The following is a 19,879-nucleotide window of genomic DNA, read 5'->3' on the forward strand; positions in this document are numbered from 1 at the left end:
AGCACCTTCTATGTCAATGCCCAGCCTTACAAGACTGCTACATCTTGGTAGAGCTCTTTTCCATGATCTGGACTGTCTCAGAGATGTGTCACTAGTAAATATGATCAGATTTATTAGAAGTACCGGTTAGTTCCCTCGGGTACCACAGGAATCACTAAATCAACGAAATTAGGGAGGGAAACTATTCTCACTTTATTTACGAATTTTCAGCATAAGGGAATAGTATTTCTATGGGTATCACAAACGCTTTATTGGCACAAAATTCGGGGTAGGGTCAATTGCAAATTGTTAAGTCCAATTTCATCAGGATATTAATTATTATAAGCCAATTAAGAATGTTCAAGTAATTTCCTGAGGGGACCTTGTATAGGGCCGTCCTGGACGTCCTAAAAAAGAAACCCATATATGTCTCACATCATGAACAAAAATCGTGTAAACTTGAGTTATTATTTACTAGTTTAAATGAGTAGTTTTTATGAAGTTTAAGTAAAATTAATATAAATCATACGCAACCAGTTGCGTTATTTTGCTACAAATTTTAATGTGTGTTTTAGAACACAAAATAAAATAGAACACGATTTAAATATGTGCTATATTATTTCAGTATTTCGTTTCTGGTATAAATTTTCACAATTTCTTAATTTTGTTCAACTGCTGTTGAAAACTATAAATTTGTTTACTCAAAAACTATGTCTAATTGAATATTTATTATTCCCTTTTCGAAGCACACAATTATTTTGGGTCTTTATAAAACAAATAAATGTAAAATTATTTATTTGTAGACAGTTTGATAAACATTTGGGGTTTTTGTAAGCAACAAAACAAAAACAATTAGTCTCCGGATGAAATCTTCTATTACAGTTGTTATAGCTTTTGTCTTAGACAATTCTTTTAGGGAAAATTAAGAAAACTTTCTTAGAATTTTTGGGTCTTTATTTGCTTGAGATAATGGACACACAATACATAAAGGAAACCCAGAAATAATAGAAGAAAAAAAACAAAGAATAAAATTGAGCAAATGGAAAACTGAAAAAAATGGAAAGTTAAAATAATAAAATTGAGCAAATGGAAAACTGAAAAAAATGGAAAGTTCTTGAGAGTCTCTAAACAATCAACTAGCATTTAATTTAAATTTGATTGTTTACACTTCAGTGATTGGTCTGGTTGATTAAAAAAGGGTTGTATATGTCAGCAGTAAATACAAATAAACTGCCAAAGGAAAATCGAATTTTTAATAATTTATTAAAACAAAAAGTGAAGTAAAGAAGTGGCAATAATATATTTTTTTTTGCTTTATAAATATATAATTATTTCATTTATTTTGCCATATGAGGTTGTTCTTTATTATGTCTACAATCATCTTGGGTTATAGAAAATTCCATTAAAATTATTTTCCATTATTATTAAAAAGTCATCTCCATTTTGTTCATGTTTTCTTTAGGTGGGACCCTACCGGAGCGGAATTGTAATATGAGTTCATTAAAGTGTAGGTAACAAATACAATTTTAATTAGCTATTTAGGTCAAACAACCTTTTCACAATATTCAGTTATCTGTCAAAGATGACATTCTCGGATAAATAAACCAGTTTAGTGTATAATTATTTTTGTATTATTGCGTTAATTTGATATTTTTTAAACGATTGCGGGGGAAATAATAATACAAGTCGGTCAAAAAAGTGAAAAATAAATTTACCTAAACCTACAAAGCAATACCTTTCAATAATTTTTCGTTAATGGAATGATATTTGTAGAGATTTCTTTGAGTCTGTCAGAATCAACTTCCTTTTTTTAATTTTACTTTTCACATCCTTCTGTTTATTTAAACTAATGTTGTTTTTGTCATTTGTTTATTTATTTTTTCTATCTTCTCTTTTCCTTGCTCCATGCAGCAGGATTAAAGTGTCTTTGGCAAACATTTAATCATGTGGTCAGTTATCTTTAGTGTTCAATATAAAAATAACAGGGTCCTTTTACTTTTTTTGCTCTTGCTATTTTTCCTCTTATTCTTAAGACCCTGTCAACATTCTTATTTTATATTCTTCTAACAGTCGTTCTTATAACCAATCCATCCCCATTGTGCCATTAGAGCAAAATATTTCTTCCTTTTTTTCTCTTTCTTTATTATTTGTTTGTTTAAATTGCTTTTCAAATTGTCAACTCAATATAAGTAAGTAAAAGTATTGAATGGTTGTATTTGTTTTTCATCTCCACTTTTCAGTTTTATTTTTTCATTGTTATTGCTTTTGTTGTTAAGTTTTCCTTTGACACTTTTCGATATTTATTTTAAAATGTTGTTTCATCCTGTTGTTCTAATGGCAAGGTATGAGATTTTTTTTTATAAATTATTTGACCAACCGTATGGATCTTTTTGCCATTTTTGTTCTGCTCTTGTTATAGTCTGTTTGCTTCGATAACAGTAAACCAACGTTTGTTTCTTTGCAATTTTATCGACAATTTAAGTTTGTTTTTTTAAATGCTTAAGATTTTAAGGGGCTTTTTTGCCATATGGTAGGAGGATTTTGTTAAAAGGCTGCGTAAAAAAAAGTATAAGAATGAGTTAATGTATGTGTTGACATTTTACAGGTATTAGTGCGTTTATGTAGAAAATTGTTTTTGTCGGTTGTCGGTTTTTTTTTATTTATTTATACACAGCTTATTTATCTAAGTGTTTGTTTTTTCCGTATTGACCACATTAGTATGCCTGAGATGAGTTATAATGTGGTTGATTTTGAAGTAATTGTTGGCAAAGGTAACCAGGCATATTTAAAGTAAAGACGTTTATCAAAATGGATCTGAAAATTTACGGTTACTATATAAATTTCTCTAAGTTGAGCCGGTAGTAAAGAAATGTATGGTAAATAGTTAGCTTAATGAGCAAACGAGCTAAGTCCACTTTTTATGAAAATTAAGATTTAAATACAAAACGCTCAAATAAGTAAAAATACAATGTTGACTTAAGAAACTTTTGAATTAATTTGATTTTTATCGTTGTTGTAATGTAGTTTGCAAAAATGCTAAGTCCATTTTTTTCAAAATTGCAGATATTTCAATCAAATTGATTTGATAATTACGCTATCAAATGTATAGAAGTCCCAAACTTGTATTAATTTTGAGTTTCTTCAATGAATAATTTAACCAAAAAACCTAAATCATCAATTTAATAAGGAAATAATGGATTATGTTTAAATTTATTATCTTCTTGACTATGGAAATTAAAAACGTTGTTATATTGACTTTTGAGGACAAAAATTTAAACTGTAAATCAAAGTACAGAGTTGAAAAATAAATTTTATAAGAAAATGCGTAAAGGCCACTTATGAATTCAAAATAGGAATAAGAAAAGTCCGATAAAAGAGTTATATTGTTGTGTTATTTATCATACCAAATAAGTAAATAAACTGCATTAACAAATTTTTAAAATATTTAAAACAAAAGTCTTTAAAAATCTTTTAGGTGTAAAATTTGTTAAAAGTGACTAATCATATTTGCAAACTAAACTAACGACATGTATTTTCTAAATATATTTAATGATGCAATGCTAATTTTTACACTTAAACAATGACAAATATTCATAAAATTAGAGATCGAATTGTACATATTTTCTCCTTTTAAGGTGTCTTCGAAGTTTTAAGGTTTTGAAATTATATTTATACAAGTTATTTTGTTATAATATGGCCTGCAAGCAACAAAGGGAACAACCAATGGACCCAAGTGAGCTGTGCAAGACGAAGGTTTTGGACGGCTGCCTGAAGTCCTAAGGTCAGCAAATTAAAGAATATAATTTCTACAAATGAAAAATTAAAAAAAAAATAAAAAATTTTCGTTTAATTCAGAAACTGTTCTTTTGGATACTTTTGTACAGTGGTCGGCATTCATAGCCACTGAAAAACTATCAACTATTTAGAAGTACACATCGGTGAAATGGGATCCAAGTCTTTGCTGGTGAAAATTTTCCTTGACGAGGGTGGGTCAATAAATTCGCCAGCTCTTAACTGAAAAGGAAACACTGTTCCTATCAATAGGCATCTGTCAGTTGAATTCTGTTAAAATTTGAACAACCTGTGTTTGACGGCCACTGATATCAGACTACCTCGATACTTGAAGAGAAATTGGAAAAACGTGAATTTCGAATACTCATTACCCAGGTGCGGATCCAGAGGGGGTGAAATAGGAAATTTGACCCCCCCAAAACCGAAAAGATTTCATATAAAAAAAGGAATACAAAGAAAAATGTAGACCAAATTTGAATTAAACCCCCCCCAAATGGTTGACCTGGATCCGCGCCTGCATTACCTAAGCATTATTTTTCTCAGCAAAAAACCATCACTAAAATATAGGCTAATCTTGATAAATACTATGGGACCTCTGCACAATTAATTTCAATGGTAAAAAGTGGATAACTGAATTTCATTGTAGCCGTACAAACACAGAAGATTCCAAACGTTCTGGACGCTCAGTTGAAAGTGCGAGAGATTGTGGCATCTCACATGGTTGAGTGGTTTCAATATTGAATGATCACTTGGGTATCAGACAGCTTTCAGCAAGATGGCTGCCATATTTGCTCACAATCGGGTGCACAAAAAAATACACAAATACGCAGCAAAAATGAATTAGGTCACGAAAAACTCCCTCATCCGCCATATTCTCCGAATTTAGAATGGAATGACTATTTCTTGTTTCCAATTCTGATGAAATGTTTCGGCAGAAAGAGACTTAAATTCAAGGATGAAATCATCTCTAAAAAATACCTATTTTGAGGACCTCGATAAATCTTATTTTTTGGAAGGGATAAAAAAAAATTGGAGAAATGTTGGTCAAAGTGAATAGAGCTCAATGGAGACTATGTTGAAAAATAAAATAAGTTTTTATCCAAAACCTGTATTTTATTCAAAAAGTAATGGACGTATTAATCATAAATATGAATTACGTAGATATAGCGTTTAAATTCCTACTTCAATGGAGGAAGAATGGGTTGGAGTTCTGGTATAAAAATTTTACTTCAAATAATCCCATAAAAATCTAGTATGAACAATTCTGATCAGCCAAATGAGAGAGTGCAATTACAGGAAATGTATCATGTAGTAATTGAATTGTTTCTCCGGCTTTAAGAAGTGTGGTACCGTCTTGTTGAAACCACATGTCGTGCGCTCCAATTTCATCCACTAACAGTTGACCAACATCATTGTCGAAGATGAATGATTCAATGAGCCCAAAAAAGTGACACGTTGTGGCGGCATTTGTTTTTCGACAATCACATGCGACCCCATAAAGTATGAATATTCTGGATTGTAGCGAAGTACGTGAAAGCCGAATTCAACAAACATGATTATATCGGGTATAGTCCTGTTGAAGTTTGTATTTAAAATGGGCCCAGAAATGGCTGAGATATAAGCTAAAACTCACGACTAACTCGATTTTGTTTACCAAAATTCAGACATAAAATTTAAAAATTTTTACAAAAAAATATTTTTTCAAATAATATTTTAATCTTTATCTTAAAGTACACCATGAAGATATATATAGATTTGGCATAGCAGAATATAGCACTCATTCATCACGTGTATTGGTGGATCAAATGGTATCAAAAATTCTTTCACTTTTCCTGCATTTGTGTTTGCACACATTTAAATATCATTTATATTACTTGATATTTGCATAGTATTTGTGTATTTTTCTTCCCCCTGTGATTTTTAAACAACTATTATTATATATTTCCATTTAGTTTGGTGTACAATATTTGGGGGGATATTCTAAATTGATATCCTGCTAGCTTTTACTGCAATTGAACGTGACTTTTGTTGGGAACTGAAAAAAAATTTACACTTTTAAATTTGTTTTTTTTTTTACGCCCTATACCAACACTGCAGTCTGGTTTTTTTGCCACCACTTTCATCTGGCTTTTATAGAGCAATTGTACAACAACACGATTTCAATTTTAGATAGTTGTTGTTCATTTCATTTCTTTTTCATCCTTTATATAAATATATACGTTTCTATTTGTTTTCTTTTATTTTTATTTTGGGGGCAACTGGAAAAAGGGAAGGATTTTTTTTTAGTGAATGGACTCTAAAAAACATTTACACTTGCCATTTTCTTTTATATTTGCATATAAAAGAATTAGCTGGGTTTTTTTCAGTTTTCATTTGCCTGCTTTTTGTGTGTGTGAATAAAATACTGTGTTGTGTTTTATAAAAGATTTGGAGAGGAAACTAAAGTTTCCTGGTATTTCTTTTCATTTTGTATAAACTTTATCTTTTTTGTCGTAGAATATAAAGAAACTAAGTAGCAAAGTACAAGAGTGTTTGTTATGATTTTGTTGCTAAATTCCATTTTGTAAGAATGTCCTGCTTATATACATACAGTATATTTTTCTTAAATTTTTCTTCCTTTGACTTTATTTATTTTTAAGCTTTGGTCAATTTGTTCTGTATTTGCTGTAAATATGATACATTTTATCTTGCCGGCAAAGGCACGATGACTTCATACTTATTTACCATTTTATTATTTACCTAAAAGTATGCTTCAATAACTTTTAGTTAAGGAAACTGTAACTTGTATGTATCTGTTTCTAATTTGTTGATACTTCTCTTGCAAGTAGTTGACTTTTTGTTTTGTCCTTCTTTTTGTTGTTGTTGTTGCTGTTGTATATCTTATTATGCTCGTGTTGTTTTTCCAGTCAGGATAACAATAGAAAAAGGTCTTTTACAGTCTCTTAGGACTAGTTTAAATTATTTGCTAAAGAAGTTATTTTCAGTAAATAACTAAGATATATTGACTGTATACTTATTTATTTCATTGCTAAAGCAGGGGTAAATAGTGTGATTTATTTTATAGTTGTAGTTCTTTTCTTTATATTTTGTTATAATTTATGACAGAGTTTTTTGGAGTAGAAAGATTTTAAAGGAAAAGGAAATTGTAATTGATATGGTTAGATCAAGGGCTTAACATGGTAAGAATTATACTTAGGGAAAAAGTTGTTTCCTTACACTTAAGGAGAGACCAAGAAAAACCACGCAGTTAAGAATATTCAGCACATTCTGGGCCTGAATTTATTAATCAAATTAAAGGTTTATAACATATAGTGAATTCAACGTTTAGCTTTTTAATATGAGTTCAGAAACTCAAACAATAGTTTATTTAATTTTACCAAGTCCTTTTGGTCTACTAATAGTCCGCGTTCATTTTCCACTGATCTCATTTGGAATACACTTACAGAGCCCAACTTATAGCAAAATGTTATTTACAGGATGATTTATTTGTCTCTTTTAAAATATATTCATAAACATTAAACATCATATTTCCGTACCCCTTAATATTATGCTATAACATTTAATACCTTGCTACCCTTAAAATTATGCAGCACAAAATATGTTCAATAATATACACCTTACTCCTACATTAAGGTTTCAATTTAATTTACAGCTTTATTTTTTGTTCGCAAAATATCATCTCCTTATAACAACTTCACGCTTTTTTCCTATTTTGATCCTCATTATAAATTTCCGCTTGATTAGCAAAACAAGTGGCCTGTTTGTATCGCAGCAATGTGGGTTTTTCTACCTAAACATTGACTGACACAATCTACATGATGATTTGGAAGGAAGGTAGTTTGTTTGGTTTTGTTGTCTTTCTGTATGACTGGCTGTTTGGCTTCTGTAACTTGTGTTATTGAGTTCGTTAATTTTAAAGTCTACTAAACTTGTTAAGGATAATTTTCTTTTGAACTTTGATATTATTATTTAAATGAGAATCTTTATTGAGGTGTTGATGTTTAACAACTTCAAAAAGGATGATAGTCAAACAAATACATTCACTCATTCTCACACAAAAAAAAAAAATAAAAATAAAAAGATGATGAGCTCAAGCAAAAAATTCAAATGAAAGAAGATGTGAAAATAAATGTAGCATACTTAAGGGGGATTAATTCAAGTTGAAAGGGAAATACGAGAAAAAAATTAAAATTGAAAGACACACAAAATTACAATGAGAAATAGTTTTGTTAAAAGAAAAACTTTTGAAGAAAGTTGATGCTTTGTAAAATAAATAAATTTGATTGATTTTTTAAAGTATACTTTTGGGGAATGACAATAAAACTATTTAGTGAAGCATAAAATCAGATATATTACAAAGATTAAAGAAATTGCAAAGATACAATTTTAATAGGAATGTAATAAGATTTGATTTGAAAAACAAAGATAAATGAATATGAAAAATAGTCTTATATAAATAAGAAATTCTCTAAACTGCATTTATTGAAATTAAAACCTTAATAATTCACTATCCCTCAATTCATTGTAGAACTTCTATGAATAATACTGCAACCATTTCTGATTAAATTTATTTTTTACCTAAAGATAGGCTATAAAAAATACCTATGCAATGGTAGGTTAACCCTCTAATGCTTAAGCATGCCTCAAGGCACTCATCGCAAAATGCCAATAAATGCAAATATAACTGATATTTAATTTCAAAAGATTTGAAAGCTTTTTAAAATAATTTAAGTGCATTTTTAGCAACTATGTAATAGTAGAGCTTTTGAAATGCGGAATCAGTTATATTTGCATTTATTGGAATTTTTGCGATGAGTGTCTTGGGTATGCTTGGGCATTAGAGGGTTAAAGTTAGGGGTGCCTCAATAAAAAATGTACCTTTTAAATAGTTGAATGAAGTAAAGATTAAATACTTCAGAAAATAGATGAAAAACCAAAATGAAGTAAAATTGGATTTTGGAAATTGGATTAGAATATTGTTTATAACGAACTACTTTTACTATTCCCAACCACTTTCAAAAACACCTAGAAGCATTATATCTACATATATATTTTCAGCAGTAAAAATAGATAGCTTTATTGGCAAAATATATTACTAATCAATGTGTGTGTGTTACCATTTTTATACACGCACTTTATATCATTGAATTTTTATATTTTTCATGGCATATCTTAAGGTATCAACAATGTTACTTTTCCAAAGAGAAATAATAACAATAATAATGAACCTCTTTATATGCATTTTCACATAATATTGTTATTATCATTGTTATAGAACTGTCTTAAATGTCAAATTGTCAACAGTTTAACATACATGTATGAACAATAAAATGACATGACAAACAAGAAATAAGCCAGTTATTTTGAGTTGAATTCTAGTTAAAAATAAAATGTCTTTTAAAAATAACTGCTAAGAAAGTCTTAAATTTACATATTTATTTTGTCTTTATTTTGTTATAAAAGGACACTTGAAAATAATATAAAATGTTTTATTAAACGAGTACTTATGTATATATCTATAGTAATTAAAACAACATATTTTTTCCGTGCTTCGAAAATGTCGAATTTTGTACTAATAATGCTTCATATGCGGGAAGTTTTGCTTCAATTCTTTAATTTAAAAAAAAGTGACGCTGAAGCACACCAAACCTTATGGTGGAGAAGTGGAGATTTTGACACGGAAGACAAAGATCGCACAGGTCAGCCAAAAAAAGTTTAAAGACCAAGAATTGGAGGCATTACTCCATGAAGATTGTTGTAAAGCACAACAAAAGCTTTCAAGATTATTGGGATCAGGATTCATCCAAAAGCAGGGAGATTTGATACTCTACGAATTGACAGAGATCTTGAAAGATGATTTAGCATGGGTGAATTCCAAAACATCTGTATGCAATGCAGTCATATCTTTATCAAAACAAAGCAAGCAAACGCGTAGTTAAAATTTAAAAAAAAAACTTAGCATACTGCCTGTTTTTACTTTTTCATACATTTTGCTATATGAAACATTATCAAAGTTTACACGGTTGCATTAAGAAACGCTCCAATTTTTAAGGTTGCATTGCATACAAACGTTTTGGAATTCTCCCCATGTCCGACCCATTACTTGCGATAAAAAATGAATCCATTACAATATCCCGAAGCGTAAGAGAACGTATGTGAAGCCCAGAAAACCATAATCGACACCAAAGCCAAATATCCATGGCGCTAAGGTAATTGTCTGTATTTAGTGGGATCAAAAGGGTCCTTTCTATCATGAGCTGCTGAAATCTGACCTGACCATCATAGGGAAACTGTACAGAATGCAAGTAACTGATTGGTTTGAAGCAAGCATTGGCCGAAAAACGCCCAGAATATTCGGCCAGATAAACCGTAATATTTCATCATTCACTCCATCCGACCACTACTTGTTTCGATCGATGCAGAATGCTCTCTCTGGGAGAATCCGATATTGGCGTGCTACGTTTTTGGCCTCAACCAATAAGCAGTGTTTGAAAATTAAAGCTAAAAACTTGAAAAGGTAATAGATTTAAAGTGCGGTACACTGTAGATTACTAAAGCCATGGATTACTAAAGACTCCAGACACTAAAGTGGCAATTAACTTCAGACTAGATTACCAGTAAAATAAAGCCAAATTTAAAAAGTAGCCGAATAACTTCTCTTTGCACTACAAAAATTACTAGCAGAAATGGAAAACTTAAAAGAATATTTAAAATTCTGTACAGCTAAATAATTTAACTTTTATTTTGTCCATATTACCCAACTTAAAGCGCTGAAGTGGATATATGTTGCATACAAACTAATGAACACTTAGTTAAATCTAATTCTATTATTTTTATTTTATTCCATCTAGATGATAATATCTACCAAAAAACAAAAGCAAATCATAGCATGGCGTAAAGCTTAACTAATAGGTATGAAATAAATGTAAGTATTTAGGAGATACAAGACAAAAACAACAGAAATAACAAATAAAAAAGCGGAAATTTCATGAAAATTCATTCAAGTGGAAGATATAAAAACAAAAATAGCAGTTGGCACGTTACGTGATGAGTTTTTGGACGAGGGAGAAATTCCTCTTTTTTTTAAAAAAAAAACTGAAAACCATATAATTTTTTTTTATTTTTTGGATTCAAAGGTAAACTCTGTTAGCAGTATAACTGTCTGAATGTATTCTTTAGTGAGTGGTTTTTTAAAAAAAAATATTTTTATTTTTATTAAAACAGACAATTGAATAAAAGTTTGAAGGATTTTTTATTTAGATAAAAACGTGAGCTAAAATAATAATTTATTAAAGTTCATTAAATAATGTTTTTAGCTAAAACCTTAAAGTTGTTTAAATGTTTTGTTGGTTTTATAAACGCATTTGTTTTATTATGTTTGTTTAAAGTTTAGTATTTTTGGTATTTTTTCTTGTGCCTGCCTGCCAAGTTTAGATTTAGAAGTGTTGGCCAAATATAAACGGAAATACATTTAAAATACAATCAAGTGTTTTTCTGTAAAAGTTTTGTTTTTATTCTTCATTTCCTTTGTGCCTTAGTATGAGTGAGTGTCTGTGTGTTGTGTGTTTGTTTTTATATTTGTTTAGTTGTGTGTGAATGGGTAATGGAGTATGTGTAAGTGTAAGTGTTTGTATATAGTTGTTTGGTATTGGTGTCCAACAAAAACATTTTGCTGTTGTTCTGTTGTCAAGAATTTTGTTATGCTCAATTTATTGTCTAAATAAAGTTATTTCTGGCAATGGAAAGTAAATTAAATTTGACAGAAAAAAAAAACAAAACTACATTTACTTTTATATAAATTTAAGTAGAAAAGAAAACAATGATACAGGGACAATTTTAGTTTTAGTATAAAACAAATGTTTAGTTGCCTTTCTTAACCCATCACCACCAATCCTGTATGGCTTAAAAATGTGGGATTTTTTTCAAAATTTTAGCCATTTGTACAATATAAATTTATTCATTAGCGATGGACTTTTCCCAACTTTCTGGCAACATATGGATTCCGGACAAAAAAACTGCTCATCTTTTGAGGCCAAGAACGAATCAAGTCAAAATATGATACTCTATTCTGAAGTAAAGTGTATCCCAGAGAGAGCGTTCTGCATCGATCGAAACAAATAGTAACCGGACGGGTCACGTACCGGACTACAAATTGGGTGAGGCTAAACCTCCCAACCACTTTACTCTAAATACTTTTTAAAAGGTATTGCAACATGTAGCCTAGCGTCGTCATGATGAAATATTACTGTTTCATGTTTGGCCGAATGCTTTTTTTTTGGCAAATGCTCAAACGAATCATTTGCAGTTTCCCTCTGATGGTCTGGCCAGATTTCAGCAGCTCATAATATAATGAGGAGCTCCCATCAAATGAGGAGCATTAACTTAGCGCTATAAATATTTGGCTTTGAAAAATCATCTTTCAAGGTCTCCCGGCTTCAATGGGTATGGTACCCAATTTCCCTGCTGCTGCTCCCAAATATTTTCAAATTGATGCTTGAGTAGCTCGTAAAGATTTAACAAGCTCCTGTTGAATTTTAAAACAACTCTCATGGGGTAATGCCTCCAATTCTTGGTCTTCAAAATTGTTTGGCTGGTCTGGGCGATCTTTGTCTTCCGTGTCAAAATCACCACTTCTGAACCGCACAAACCATCTCTCGCACGTTGAAACCGATGAAACAGACCATAAGCTATGGTGAGCAAACGGTGTGTTTCATCTGCATTAAAGGAGTAAAGCTAAACTTCCTGCATATGACGCTTTGTTGGTACATTTTGGAAACAAAAAAATCTTAGTTGTTTACACTATAGTGTTCAATAACAAAGTGAGAATAAATGACAGATAGCTATGATTGCTGTTGTTTGTTTTTACATTGTTCAAGACCACTTCCTCGTAGTTAAATCGTATTTTTGGCGTTATTATGGACATATGTATATTGCAGACAATTTCGGTAAAGAATCTAAAATACATGTTTTTTGTTCGTCCAAAATTAAACAATGAATTGCTTTCGAATGAAATTATATTTTGGTGATTTTGTGCTATAAGGCAGAGAAGTCAGTCAAGAGGTTACTTTATACTTATATATCCAAGGTAATCTGGTGAGAAGTCAATAGTCACTTTAGTGACTCTATGCAACATAGAGTGTAGTTATTTTAAACTTTTACAGTTTAGCACTTCACAAACTAGTTATTTAACCCATCAGAAGTAAGCTATTGGAGAGTTAATTGTCACTAAGTGTCCCTTTATCGTCTAAAATGTTATAATTTTTTCACTTTATTTTAGTAATATACAATTTTACTTATTATAAAATGACAATCATATTATAGTTCAGCCAGCAATATAGAACTATAATTTGACTGTCACTAGTTTAATTACACAGTACAACATTTTTCAGTTCATTGCTTTGTGACTCAATTCTGACAATTGAACTTCTGCATCATTAGTTTTGTCAAGTTGGCTGAAGTAATAATTTAATGGCCATACGAATTTTTTTCCTCGAGGTGGATTTTTATCACTTTTTCTATATTTAAGCATGGTAATATCTCGTATACCGACGGAATATCTATTTTGTGGCTGAAGCAAAGTTGATTTTGAATAGTAGAAAAAATGTACGGAACATACCTACCCGAAAAAGGTGCATCCAGTGCCTTAAAAATCGCAAAAATTACATTTTTTAAAATTTTTTATAAATTTTTCACCTTTTTTGCTCAATAACTGGACTACAAATCCAATTATGGACCGATCACCATGAAATTAGGTCGTGTGATTTGTGTCTATATGAAAGTTATTTATCATAAATTTTGTATGTATACCATAATTTTTAACAGATTTATTCGCTTTAAAGTGATTTTCGGAAGCGTGTCTTATATGGGAGCTATGACTAATTATGGCTTAATTATGTGCAATTGTCAGAATTGAGTCCCAAAATCATGTGTTGTACTGTGTTATATTCCCATTTAAGGACTAGCAATCTTACACACTACTTTACAATGATTATACTTTAGTTATTAATTTATTACACAAAAGTTTAGTAAACTATAGCATATTTTAAGGCGAATTAAATAAAACCTAAATGCAGCATACCTTTCAGTTTACACAACTTACGGCCATTTTCACAATGTACGATTATTTCATTTTAACCGGGAAATTAACTAACTGTCGGTTTGTTTAACGGGGACCATTTAACCAACGGTTACCGATTTACGTTTCACCATCATTTGATTACTTAACCAAAGCATTCAGTAGAAAGTATGGCAATAATGCATACATTTGTTTACGAAAAATAGTGTAATGAAAGATTGAAATATAAAAAATTGTCTAAAAGACGGCATAAAAAATAATAGTTTGTGTTTTCTTAGTGATATAATAAAAAAAAACGTATAAAACTCAAAAATATTAAGGTACCTAACTGTAAAATTTACAGAACAAACTTAACAACAATTACTGAAAACCAACAAGCAAAAGTGCATATTTGTTGTTTGTGCAATATCCGGGTGGTATATGGATCACCCCATGCAAAATTTACTTTTCTTCGCTTTACACTTTTAAAAATTATAAATATTACAAAAATATAAATGTTTTTCCATGTTCTTTTATTATATTTCTTACAATTAAGATGCTAACCGGCGAAATTTGTTCGGTTATATTTAACAGCAACTTTGTTGTTAAATAGTGTCAATTTTAGAATTAATCGTACATTGTGAAATTCAAATTAGCCTAACTTGCGGTTAATGTTCACGTTAACTTTTAATCGTACATTGTGAGAATGGCCGTTAAACAACTATTAACTAAACCATTAGGCACAATTTAAAAAATAAAATTGCATAAAAGTTTAACAAAATTATAGTATACCTTACAGCTATGTATAGTATATAATTCAACAATTATATACTTAAACAAAATATATATTCATATACACCAGTATTTACAACAACCAACAACACATAAATCAAATACACATAAACTAAGGTATAGAGTAAAAATGGGAAGAGGGAAGAAATTAAAAAAAAAAATAATAACTGTATGTATACAGTCACTGGAAAAGAAACGTGTACAACAACTAAAACAATAAAGGTAAAATTGCAATAATGCAACTCTACAGAATTTTCTTGGAATACTGCGCAAATGCAAGTCAAGTGAAAAACAAAAATATGAAAGAAATAAATCGCTTAAAATTGAGAAGAGTATGATAAGGGAAGTATAAAAATAAGAAAAATACTTAAAAGACTAAAAGAAATAAATCATATAAACAATATTTTTTTACCAGCAATACTAAAGGAAACTTGTACCTAAAAGTATGCTATAAAATAGAAACCTAAAAATATGCTGCAGTAAAAATATAAATCTATAAAGATATCACAAAAAAATATGTGTATGTAAAATGTTAGTGTGTTTTATACATGTGTTAAAATATTTTACTTTTTTATATAAAATGCATGAACATGTTCAAACATGTTTATGATGTATAGAAAGCATAAAAAAGAAATTTTTAGAAGCATAGAATAAAAAGAACAATATGCTTTATTTTGTATTGTTGCTGGCTATAATAAGGAAGTCTATCTTTTAGGGATTTGCTTATGCAACAGTGTGTGTGTCAGTATTAAAAGATTTTTTTGTGGAACAGATTTTCATTTCTTTTTAGACTTTTGTTTTGTTTGATGTTGTAAGTTATCTGCAAGATTCATGCACACGCAAAAAATAAAAACAAAATCCCCTGTGTTTAGTGGAATGGAAAATCTAAAAACAACTGCAAAATGATAAAAAAAATAATAGAAACACAAAAGAATTCACATGAAGATTTGAACAATTTTTTTTTATTTAAAAAGAAGTAAAATAATTTTAGGAATTAAAAAAAATCCTAAATAAAGATTTTAAATAAATTAAATTAAAAATCTAAATACTTTTAAATGAAATTCAATATGTATTTAAAATTAATTGTTGCATACTTAAGGGCTCTTAAGTATTATAAAGAAAAGATAACTGTAAACATTAATTGTATTTCCATTTAAACATATTTTAAGTAACTTTTAAGTGTATTATAAATATTTTATAGAAATTAAAGCATAACTTAAGATACTTGGGCATTTTTAATGACAATTATGCTATGCTAGGCAAATTAACTACTTCAATTATTTATCAACTTTACCTTTTTAGCCACTAATAACGGCTTTTAATTAAACTTCTTATTTAAATTTTGTTTCTTCAAAAATGGTATAGCATAATTTTGATTAAGTTTCGTTTACATATTTCTTTATTTTGTGAAAATAATACAAACTTTGTTGCCTTAATGTTGTTGAAGACAATTAATAAAAAGCACTTTAAAGTTTCTACTCAGACTAGTGCTTAAGTTATTTTATGCTATTAAGACTTTTATTTTATTAACAAATTTTACTTGAAAAACCACTCAAAATATGCAACATTTGTTAGCCAGTAATGGGGGGAAAAAAGAATATTAATATTTATGCCGCTGAAATAATGACGCAGCCAAATAAAGTGTAATAATAAATTTCTGAAATTACTTGAAATATTTTGATGAAGGAAAGGGGTAAAGGAACGCCAGTTAAAGTTTAATTTAGATGAGCCGTCAGTATAAAATATTCAGTCATATCATAGTTTCAATTCGTATTTTCAAAATGGACTGTATTTAAGTGCATATTTAGGCAACAGAATGAATTCTTAAATGCACCCGCGAGTTATTGTAGACGTTCGATGTAAATAATTCTCATGTAAAATGTTGCACATAAGCATTTATGTTCTTCTTCTTCTTTTTAATGACGGTATAGAAGATTACGTTTTTCTAGTCGTCCTAAACTTTAGTAAATATATATTTTTGAAATAAAAACCAGCCATTACAGTACGATCCATGAGTTGTTATAGTCCTTACCAATAAGTAATTGTTTTGTAGATTACTTCCTTCTTACTTTTCAAGTACAAAACCTGACGTGCTTGATTAATAGAATTTGATATTTCTATACAAATCCATTCAGTAGTTAAAAATATAAATAAGATCTAAACAAAGGAAGTAAATACAGTTTTTGAATAAAAAAAATTGTATTATTTTCATACTCCAGGCACTTTTATTTGTTTTCAAACTTGAAAAAATGCCGTCAGTAAAAAAATTTAGCAGGGACGAGCAAATCATATATTCTGATATTAATTTGAAATTCTAGATATCGATTGAATTCCTTTGGATATATTTTTAAGGCAAAAATATATATATCTCAATATAAAATTCTATTCTTCAACATCTAAAAATCAGATGATGAAAGTTTTAGCAAAATCGGATAATCTTTAGATGTCGCACATTTGATTGGAGTTTCTAATTTTGGGTCGAAGTAGCATTATGACTTTATGTAAGAATTCAAAATGCGAGATTTACAATAGATGCCGAATCTTTTGTGCGCTATTTTTAATAACTTGTGTCATTTTGAAGGGTACCTATCTGTCATTTATTCTCACTTAGTTATTGAACATTATAGTGTAAACAACAAAGTTTTTCTGCTTCAAAAATTTTGAATTTTGTACCAAAGAACCATCTTTAAGTTGAAAAAAGTGCCTCTGAAGTACACAGATTGCTCACCGAAGCTAATGGTGAATGTGACCCATCGGCTTCAATCATGCGGTTCAAGAATGGTGATTTTGACATGGAAGACAAAGATCGTCCAGACTAGCCAAAAAAGTTTGAAGAGCAATAATTGGAGGCATTTCACCCTGATGATTATTGTAAAACTCAACAAGATCTGGCTAAATCATTGACATCTACTTTCAAAACCTTTTGGGAAATTGGGTACCTTCTGAATTGAAGTCGAGAGACCTTGAAAGACGATTTTACATGCCCGAAATGATGCTTCATCATTACTTGCGATGAAAAATGGATCCATTCCGATAACATAAAGCGTAAGAGATCGTATGTAAAGCCCGACCATCAGCCGATAGCACACCAAAGCCAAATAACCATGTCGCTAAGGTAATTCTCTGTATTTGGTGGGAGCAAAAGGGTAACATCTATTTTGAGCTGCTGAAATCTGACCAGACAGGAAATTTGTACCGAACGCATCTAATTCGTTTGAAGCGAGCATTGACAGAAAAATGCCCAGAATATATGCCCAGGCATGAAACCGTAATATTCCATGACAACGCTTGGCCACATGTTGCAATATCTGTTAAAAATAATTTAGAATGAAGTGGTTGGGAAAATTTTGCTCACCCGCTTTATAGTCCAGATCTTGTCAGTCCGACTACTATTTGTTTCTATCGGCGCAGAACGCTCTCTCTGGGATACGCTTCACTACAGAACATAGTATCTGAAATTGGATTTATTCTTTCTTGTCCTCAAAAGATGAGCAGTTCTTTTGGTTCGGAATCCATATGTCAGAAAGATGGGAAGAGATTATAGCTAACAATGGCTAATACTTTGAATAAATTTATATTTTCCAAATGTTTCAAAATAAAAGCTAAACATTTTAAAAAATTCCGCATTTTTAAGTCATACACCCAATATAAATCCTTTTTCTGGAGTCAAAATTGCCCAAGACATGTCAAAAACATAATATAACAAAAATATTTTTTTTGGAAGTACAGTGCACTCGCGATAATATGAACTCCACAATATACTATAAACACCCCAAAATCTGAACACTTTTTACTTCCATAGGGTACTCTAAAATATGAACAGCTTATTTTTGTTTTTTTAACGTATTTTATTTATCTACAAAGAGTTGAAATCTAAATCAACAGGGTAGTGGCTAAATTCTAAATCAACTGCTTAATAATTTTTGGACTTCCCTAGCTGTAGATGGGAATTAGATGCCCATCAAATATGAACAATCTTGAAAAAGTGAACTGGCCTGGTTTTAATTAGTTCATATTATCGCGAGTGCACTGTATTAAGTAAATGTGAAACACTTATTATTTAACTTAAATAAATTTCTAAAAATAGTAAAATAATTTTATTAAGAAATAACTTAATTCTAAACAGTAGATATTTTTAAGAAATTAAAAGCATACTTATTTATTAAATCAAAATTTGCAGCATATTTTAAGGGTGATAAATATTTTCTGCTCATCATAACTTAACAATATTAATTTCTTTACAACCATTTTTTTAGCAAAAAATAAAACATTACAATAATAAATTCATCCATTGACAGTTCCGAGCAAATAAAGAAAGAGCAAATGAAGAATAAAGAAAAACACAGCTAACTGTACAAAAATTATGTATCTATTGTTATAAATTGCAGTGAGAAATGAGTAAAAATAAAGGCTAAAGAAAGAGAAAAGGAGTTGGAAAAAATAACGACAAAAAAACCAAGACAAAAAGGATAATGGCAACAGACTAAAAAGTAGTTGGTTGGGGGAATGAAGAAATGGGCAAATGAGTAGTAAGGGTAAAAAAAAGTGGTGGTATGAAGTGATAATATGTCAATGCCTTTTTAGCCAAAGTAATCGCTTGAATGCTGCGTTAAAAGGAGTTTAAAAAAATGCAATTTGAAGATACTTTTTTCAGTTTTTCTTGTTTTCCAGTTTTTTTTTCTACTTCAATGAATAATGTGTTCCATTTCTTTGGATTTTTTTTCTGGTTTTTTCGAAAAAAGCGAATGAAAAAAAAAAACACAATTTCATGTTAGTCATTTCTTAAGAAAATCAATTTTTCTTCTTTTGTTCACAAGCGACAAACAGTGAAAGCGACAAATAAGTGAACATCAACTATAGAGTACAACCACGCAACGCGATGCTTTTAAAGCAAACAAAAGGTTTTGTTTGTATTTTTTGTTTGAGTTTCTTACTAAAAACAACGTAAGTAACTGGCGGGAGAATGGAAAAAGTCAAGTGCAAATGAAATGTAACGATATGAAGTAAACGACAACATACATCAACATTGTTTGTGGTTGTAAGTAAATGCACACTAGCATGGTCCTTATTTTGCACGTTGAGTAAAATCGGATTCATATTTTATTTGTAGTTGCGTGTTTTTGGTCTGTTCAAAAAATAATTAAAAATTAAAAGCAAAAAAAAAATAATAATTAAAACTAGCTTTTGTATTTAATTTACCATTATATGTTTAAATATGAAATATAAAAATTTTCTGACAATTTTAGAGCATCGAAAATCGCC

General features: G+C 29.7%; 1 protein-coding gene across 2 annotated transcripts in view; it reads right to left on the reverse strand.

Annotated features, from left to right (window-relative positions):
* Window positions 1–19,879, reverse strand: part of sba (six-banded) — a 479,153-nt gene that overhangs the window by 128,916 nt on the left and 330,358 nt on the right. The window lies entirely within an intron of this gene.

Source organism: Calliphora vicina, chromosome 1, assembly GCF_958450345.1.
Source record: "Calliphora vicina chromosome 1, idCalVici1.1, whole genome shotgun sequence".
In the NCBI taxonomy this organism is placed as follows: domain Eukaryota; kingdom Metazoa; phylum Arthropoda; class Insecta; order Diptera; family Calliphoridae; genus Calliphora; species Calliphora vicina.